At 38.1% G+C, this 8,082-nt stretch overlaps 1 long non-coding RNA gene across 2 annotated transcripts; it reads left to right on the forward strand.

The window, feature by feature from the left end:
* The first annotated feature begins 826 nt into the window (after window positions 1-826).
* On the forward strand, window positions 827-6,344 carry LOC134484357 (uncharacterized). Of its 2 annotated transcripts, XR_010061774.1 has the most exons (3): window positions 827-996; window positions 2,279-2,337; window positions 6,093-6,344. It is a non-coding gene; the product is annotated as an uncharacterized LOC134484357 (long non-coding RNA). The 2 variants fall into 2 exon arrangements; XR_010061773.1 differs by lacking the exon at window positions 2,279-2,337.
* The last annotated feature ends 1,738 nt before the right edge of the window (window positions 6,345-8,082 follow it).

Below are 8,082 nucleotides of genomic sequence, written 5' to 3' on the forward strand. Positions count from 1 at the left end.
GTTTGACTCCCAGTTCAAAGAATGTCAAGGTGCAGTAAGGGAGGTTATAGAAGAAGGGTAGTGGGACCAGTTAGGGGTCTTATTGACAGGAAACTGTGAAAGAAAATAACATTTGAAATGTTAATATAGAAATATCCAATTAAATAAGCAATAAAATTTGCTAAAAAATGAAAAAAATGGAAGAAATAAAAGAAAAGAAACTGCTAGCTTATCTCACCTATTGACTCAGAAATGTAAAGGGTCACTGTAAGGAAATGGTAGTTAGACTGAGATGATGAAATCTCAACTAGAAGAACTTCTCTATCCCAGATATCAGTGTCAGACACAAACAGCACTATAGGGATCCAAAGCCTGAAGGAGTTTACTCTGAGCTGAAAATACAATACTTGTTCATCCCTTCTTCCTCAGGACCTTTATCTTCATGACAAAAAGAATAAAAGTCATGAGCTCTCAGGAAACAACTGTGCCCTTCCCAATATTGGCTTGTGGAATAAAGAAATGAATGATATAAACACTCTGACTTCCAGGAACCATAAGAACAGGGAAGTCCAGATGCTTCTGAGAGGCTCCCATCTCCTGATTCCCATATGTGGAAGACTCAGATCAAGGCTGTCTCTTCAGGGAACCCACTAAAAACCTACCCAGGACTAATTTAGCTCTCCAATGGACCACGTATTTCTTCCTTTTTTAACACCAAGACAGAAGAGCATCTTCCTTCTTTCCACCTCTGATCTCTTCATCCTCATTTTCTCCCTCAAAAATGGCTGTTCACTCTGAATTAATGGCCAATTAGTAAGCACTAGAGGTACTGAAGGAATATCTAAGAAGCAAGTGCTGTCACAACAACACTTATGACCTCACAGAAGGAGCTAGAGCTCTCAAGGTTACAAGAGATTTTTCAGGGAGGGACTAATGATGGTGTCACTGAGAACCTCCATATCCTACCTGCTGAACAGCTTTGCTTTCATTGACCAATTTTGAGAGTGCCTTTTCCAGGTGAGTCTTTTGTGACACAGTGGAAACCTTTACATACTATATCTCTCTAAATCTAGAGACTTCTCTTGTCTTCAATATTGGTTACTTACTCTGAATGGAGAAAGTTGGTCAGGGGCATGGCATGGGTAGAAATGATTTAGGAAAATAAAGTATAGGAGATTTTTCTAGATAATATTTTTATTCCGAGGTTCATTCCTGTGACATACAGTTCAATTTTGTAGGTTTTCTCTTTTTCCCGACAGGCAGTATTTTCCGTATAGACCATTAATTTATTGAATATTATATTACACAAATGTGATCATGTTCTAGTTTTATTTTCTTGCATAGTGCTGAAAAAATGATACCCAATACTGTATTAGAACAAATATTACATAGTACACCTAAAGAAATCAAATTCCTCCCAAGGCCAACGTAACATCATAAGTAATCAATTTCAATTTACAGAGAAATGTTTAAATATTGTATTATTTATCTTTAACAGTACTCAAGAATCTTTAAAAAAACAGAAATCTAAATATCTGTATAAAAATGTCATATCTGCTTTAAATGATCAGAACGCACATCTGTGATTGGCAATCCTTATTAAAACCTATCAGGAACTGAGGCTAAACCTGGGACAGAAATCAGTCATCAACAGTTCAGCCTTTGTGACAGTCACACCATTAGCCTGTGTCGCCATTGTTCTTGATCCCTGACCTTAAAAGGTCCCAGCCTTTCCAAACCTCAAACTGTTACATAAATTTTTTATTACCTCAGAGTCAGTAGGGACAACATCTTAGTCAGCTTCACAAGCAATTTACTTTTCCAAATGTGTTTTAAGGTTGGCGGTCGTCGCTGACCATTCTACATTTCCTCGGGAAATGATGGAAGCACTGATCTGCCCCAGAGGCAAATCCTAAAAGATCTTGACCACTGTTATTGCAAATACCAATGGCGCTGCCCTCTGAGTGGTGTGAAACTCCATGAGGATTTTCATGCACTTCTTAGATTAAGAGAGATATTAGTGCAAAAACCGAGTGACACTCTGCATGAAGTCCTCATTGGGTTCCTGACTCTCCAAGGTCCAACGGGACTGGGGGGAAGAGTGGGCCATACTGCAGGAGTTCTAAAGCTGTGCGCCATTCCTCCTTCACAGGCCTTGGCCATACTCCATTTCAGAACAAAATTTGAACCATGCTTTTAACCTGGATAGAATTTCAAATACTATACTGAGTAGGAAGTGTGGGCATCCTTACATTGTCCTTAACTTTAATGGAATTTCTTTATGTTTCTTTCCATTTAGGTTGATGTTGCGTGCTGGCTTGCTGTCCATTGCTTCCATTATGTTTCTGCATAGGACTGGTATCACTGATCTCTCTGATGCTTTTAACATGAAGGGGGGGTTGGAATATTTTTGCAAGCTTTTTCAGCACCTAATGAGATTATTATGTGATTTTTTTTCTTTCAGTCTCATTATATAGTAGATTATATTGATGGATTTTAAGAAATTGAACCGTCCCTGCCTCCCAATAGATATTAATAATTACATAGCATAACCAACAGAAGGGATCTCATATTCTCACGCATACTCTTACAGCTCTCCAAAAAAAACAAAAACAAAAACATGTAAACAAAAAAATCATGCACCCTACAGAACAGATCTAATACTCACAAAAACACTCAAACATCCCAATCGAAAAAACAAAAACCAAAAAACATGCAAGCAAAGAAAAAGCACTGCTCCTGTAACATCAAAATAGCATGAACTAAATATCACTTCTCACTAATACCTTTAAGCATTAATGGCCTCTACTCAGCAGTAAAAGGACACAGGCTAATACAGTGGATTTAAAAACAGGATCCATCCTTCTTTTGCACTCAAGAAACACAATCTAGCAACCGAGATAGACACAACCTCAGACTAAGGGATCGGCAAAGTTTTCCAAGCAAATGGACACAAGAAACAAGATGGTGTAGCCATTCTAACATCCAGCAAATCAGACTTTCAACCAAAAGTAATCAAAAGAGATGGGGAAGGACAATTCTTATGCTTCAGAAGAAAAATCCACCAAAATGTCATCTCAGTTCTGGATGTCTATGTGTCAAAGACAAAAGCAGCAACATTGGTGAGAGAAATATTCCTGAAGCTTAAATATCACATTGAACCTCAAATATTAATAGTGGGGAACATCAATGTCCCACTCTCACCAAGGACAGGCCATTGAGACAGAAACTAAAAAAATATAAATGATGTAACTAATACGGGGTTCAATTAGATTGACCTCAATGATATCTACAGAATAGTTTACTCGAACACAAAAGTACACTCTTTCTTTTCAGAACCTCATGGAACCTTATCATAAACTGACCATGTTCTCCCACTCTAAACAAGCCAGAACAGATACAGAAAGACTGTGCTAACCATTGGATCTTTTCAGATCACCACGGATTAAAACTGGACTTCAACAATAAGAAAAAGTGTATGAACTCATTGAAATTAAATAGCTCGCAACTGAAAAACAACCAGTTCCGAGAAGACATGAAAAACAAAAAGGGTTCCTAGAATTTAATGAAAATGAAGGCACAGCTTCTTCAAACTTAAGGGACATAAGGAAAGTAGTGCTAAGAGGAACTTGCATATTCAGCACTGGGCACTTTCATAAAGAAACCGGAGAGACCACACACTAGCAACTTCACAGCACACCCTAAATCTCTAAAATAAAAAGAAGCAAATACATATTAAAGGAGGAGACAGCAAGAAATGATCAGACTCGGGGTGAAAGTGATCCATCAGAAACAAAGAGAATACAAAGATCAAAAAAAAAAAAAAAAAAAAACAAGAGTTGGTTCCTTGGAACATCAACCTGACAGACAAACACACAGACAGATAATCTAATAGGTTGAGAGAAATCATCCAAATAACAAAAACAGAATTGAACCAGGGAGCCGTATCAATGGACACTGATGAAAGTCACAGAATCTTTAGGTCTCACTTCAATTACCTGCTGTCTCAAAAATTAGAAGCTCTGAACAAAGTGAATGATTGTGTAGTCTGATTACACTGATCACTGGTAAATTCTGGTAGGATAAACTATGTAAATAGCTCTATAACAACTAAAGAGACACAAACAGTAATTAAGTTTACCCACTGAAACAGCCCCAGGGCCAGATTGTTTGAGTACAGACTCCTACCAGATTTTCAAAGAATTCTCAACCTACTCCAAAAACAGAAACAGGAGGAAAATAGCCAAACTGATTCCATGTCACCACTGTCACCCTGACACCTAAATCACAAACGACTCAACAAAAGAAGAATTTCAGACGAATTTCCCTTACGAACATTGGTGGAAAAATTACTAGGTAAAATGTTCCAAAATAATATCCAAGGGCATATCAAAACCGCCATTCAGTGCCATCATGTAGGCTTCCTCTTGAGGTTGCGGGAGTGGATCAATCTAGGAAAACCCATCAAAGTGATCCACCATATAAGCAAACAAAACTGAAAAAAAATATTCTACCCTCAGGATTTCCCATTAACATGCGAGCTCACTTGGAGTTAACTTTGTGGATGTTGCATAGCATGCAGTATATTTATGTGTGTGTGTGTATATACATATATATAATATTATATAATAAATTAATATATTAAATTATTATATACTAACATTATAATAATATAAGTAATATTAATATACTATATTAACATTTTAAATTGTTATATATCAAAGTTATGCTAATATATAATAAATATTACTCTAGTATATTAATATATTGAATTATATTATTATAATAAATAATAAATAAAGATATAGTACATTAATATATTAAATTATTAAATATTAATATCATGATTCAATATAATTAATATTTATATATTATGTTAGTATATTAAATTATTATATAGTAATAATACTATACCTCTCTTACCCTCTTCTGACTCTCTACCTAACCCCATCCTCCACCCTCCATTATCAAATTTCCTCTCTGGCTCCCTGTCATAGGCTCTAGCATTTACTGAACAATTAAAATAGACAGAAGGTTCATATGCGATCTCCTTAATACATGATAGAGGTCTAGTTAGAGGCATCCTCCTTTGAGGAAGCTGATAAATATAAGGATACAAATACCGTTTGCCGGGGAAGATCAAAACTGAATAATGACATTGCATATCTATTCAGTGGATTCTGAAAGAACGAGGAATATTCTTCCTATAGACCTAGCTGTACTACTCCTGGCCTTATGTCTGAAAAGACATCTGCCATACCGCAAAGACACGTGCTCCATCATGTTCCTAGCTTCATTCTTCATAATGAGTAGAAAATAGAAATAACCGAGATGCCCCTCAATGAAAGAATGGCTACAGAATATGTGGTTCATTTACACTATGGAATACTACGCAGCTATGAAAAATAAGGACATTGTGAAGATGCGGTCAAGTAGATGGAATGGGAAAGTATTGTTCTGAATGAGGTAACTGAGACCCAAAATAACATGTACATGATTAAATTTAAGTGATTAAAAGACGGTATTAGCCATAAAGTACAGAATTCACACGCTGCGATCTACAGAACCAAAGAGGCTAAACATGAAGAAAGATCCAAGAAAAATGCTTTGATTTCACTCAGAAGGAGGAATAAAATAATGAGAGGAGGCAGATGGAAGGAAAGGATTGGGTGGCTGAGGGGATGGGAAGGGATATGGGGTTTGAGAATCATTTCTTGGGAGAGGCGTGCAAAAGGGACAGAGAGCCAAGAGAATAAACTGAAATCAGTGACTGTCCAGGGTTGGTGCTATCTCTATGATTTGCCTGCAATCTGGGATGGGTGAGGCTACCCTGGCATCGATGAGGGTGACTTTAGCTGAGACTCGTAGCAATGGGGATACAGATACTGAAATGTTCACTTTCCGTAGCCACGGAGGAATAAGGTGGAAGGTTAAGGACACAAACCACCCCCAAAATTTTGACCCAGAAATTGCCCCCTCTATAAGAAACACAGGGACAGAGATGGAAGAGGAAATGAGGGAATGGTCAAAGGATAAGTGGCCGGATGTGAGACTTATCCTATGGGCAGACGGCAAACCCTGACATTATTAATGGTCTTTTCTTGTGTTTGCAGACAGGAGGGTAGCATTATTTTCCTCTGGAAGGCACAATGGAGCAGCCGACTGAAACAGCTGCACAGATGCACGGCCAAACATTGGATGGAGCTCAGTGAGTTCCACTGGAGAGCTGAGGGAAGGGCTGGAGAAGCAGAGGAGCTTAACGGGTTTCACGATATTCCATGACAAAACCAAATTTACACAGTATCGTTCCACATATCCAGTCCTACAAAGGATAATCAATGGCAAAGTCCAACACATTGTGGCAAGTAAAACCATAGATAAAGAAAGAAATTAAACTTTTCTCAACAAAACAGAGAAGTGAAGCACACAAACATAAACTAACTTCAAATTATGAAAAAACAGAAAGCAACCATCACTATTCCTAAATATCTCTAAACATCAAAGAACACAATTGCCCCCTAAAAAGACACAAATTAGCAAACTGGATATGGAATGAGGACCCAGCATTTTGCACTACAGGGAACACAGGTCAGAGAAAAAGACAGACATTACCTCAGACTCCATATTTACACAATGTATGGAGAAGAGTAAATATCCCCTTACTCCACAGGGGACTCTAGGTCATACTGTCCAAAAGGAGAGGCTCCAAAATTTTCACATGTACATCAGAGAAGCTAGAATTTTCCAAAACTAAGCAGGATTCTCTGAGTAGTACTCTATCTCATTAAGAGACAATGGGACAAGAAACATCTACTAAAGGAATTCTACCCACAGCCACATCTTAGAAACGGCTGGTTGATGTGACACATATACAAAAGATTTTCTTGGACATATTCCATCTGTAGAGAACATTATGGATCCAACTGTATGTGAACCAGGAGTGGTGGAACATGAAATGCAAACACTAGTGGCTGTAGCATCCTTGATATCTGAGGAAATTGATTCCTTGTTTTCCATTTGTGCAAAAGAATGCATATGACCTCTGCAGCTTTCACAGGGGACTATTTGAACTTCCTTATCTCCTCAAGATCAGGCCATCTTCCCCAAATACAGAAGATGCTACGCACTCTTCCAAATATGAACAAATGGTTGCCAGTCCTTTTTTATACCCAAAATCGGGCCCAAAACATCTGCAAAGTACATCAAAGACTTTGGATTTTACCTTATATTCTGAAGGGGTCTTGGACCCTGTTTTGCCTACCAGTCAGGCTTTGGAACCTGCCACTTCTACACAGAACTCTATTTCCACTTCTCCAGCAGAAGAAATATTTTTTTGGAACTTCCTCAATTACACAAAAATATCTAGAAACATCCATATCTGATCATGAGGCTCTCAGCCCTCTCACATATGTCCATGATGCTCTAGGAGAGGTCACATATTCTGAGGTAGTTCTAATACCTACCCCCCATTCTGATATCACAGTCAGCATTTCCAAACATATACACAGTACATTAAGACCTTCCTCATCTGAGAAGGATGTCTTAGGATCTACTGCATCTGAAAAACATGCTTTACAACTATCTCCATCTACCCAAGTAGATTTATTTCACATGTCCACTCTGGGGAGAAATAGTCAACATTCTCCCTCTACCAAATTGGACCACAGGCATCCAGTTTCTAGAAACAAAGGGTTAAGATTTGAACCTTCTGATGGACTCTTGAGAAATTTCTCCTCTAAGGAACAGTTTCAACATTACCCCTTCTGCCAAAAGGGATCCTTTGCCATCTTCTGCTGCCAAAGAGACACCAAAAGCTAGAATATTCCTCACGTGAGTCCCACACGTTCTCCATCTGTCCAAAGGGTCTTGAAATTTTCCAAAAATGATGAAGGAATTGTGAAAATCTGCCAATCCTTACAAGGGCATGCTGGATATACCATATTGTCCCAGGATGCTCAAGTACCTCCGCCTTCTACCAAAAAGGCATGTACACCAATCTGCTCTAGGGTTTCAGGGAATTTCTTCACCCCTCTCTAGGGTTCCAGAAAGTGTTCTCCATCCTCAAAGTAATTTGTCATTGTGAAAATTATACTCCAAAATACA

Source organism: Rattus norvegicus, chromosome Y (genome assembly GCF_036323735.1).
Source record: "Rattus norvegicus strain BN/NHsdMcwi chromosome Y, GRCr8, whole genome shotgun sequence".
In the NCBI taxonomy this organism is placed as follows: Eukaryota; Metazoa; Chordata; class Mammalia; order Rodentia; family Muridae; genus Rattus; species Rattus norvegicus.